We start from the raw sequence: 778 nt of genomic DNA, 5'->3' as shown, positions 1-778 counted from the left end.
GCTAGCCCTCTAAATATACACATGTTGTATTCATCTGCCATGTAGCTAGCTCTAAGTATAAGGACATATTGAAATCATCAGACATGTAGTCAGCTCTCTGTTATGAGCATGTTGGACTCATCTGCCGTGTAGCCAAGCCTCTAAATATGCACATATTGCACTCATCTGCCACATAGCAAACTCTCAGTATATCGACATGTTGGACTCATCTGCCATGTAGCTACAACGCTGTATATTCAAATGTTGCACTACTCTGCCATGTAACTAGTTCTCTGTATATGTACATTTTGGACTCGTCTGCCATATAGCTACCTCTCTGTACATGCATATGTTGGACTCATCTGCCATGTAGACAGCTCTCTGTATATGAACAAGTTGGACTCATCTGACTTCTATTGAGCCCTCTAAATATACACATGTTAAACTCAACTGCCATGTAAATAACTCTAAGTATAAGCACATGTTAGACTCATCAGCGATGTAGCTATTACTCTCTATATGGACATGTGGGATTACTCTGCTATATAGCTAACTCTCAGTATATGGTCACGTTGGACTCATCTGCCATGTAGTGAGAACTCTGTATATGGACATGTTCAACTACTCTGGCATGCAGCTAACTCTGAGAATATGGACACGTTGGACTCACTGCCATGTAGCTAGAACTCTGTATCTGGAAATGCTGCACTGCTCTGCAATGTAGCTAGCTCTCTACATATGTACATTTTGGACTCATCTGCCATGTAGCTAGGTCTCTGTACATGGATATGTTGGACTG

This window comes from Chrysochloris asiatica, unplaced genomic scaffold, assembly GCF_000296735.1.
Source record: "Chrysochloris asiatica unplaced genomic scaffold, ChrAsi1.0 scaffold00408, whole genome shotgun sequence".
Classification (NCBI taxonomy): Eukaryota; Metazoa; Chordata; class Mammalia; order Afrosoricida; family Chrysochloridae; genus Chrysochloris; species Chrysochloris asiatica.
The sequence above is the reverse complement of the archived record's forward strand: the minus strand, read 5'-3'. Positions refer to the sequence as shown.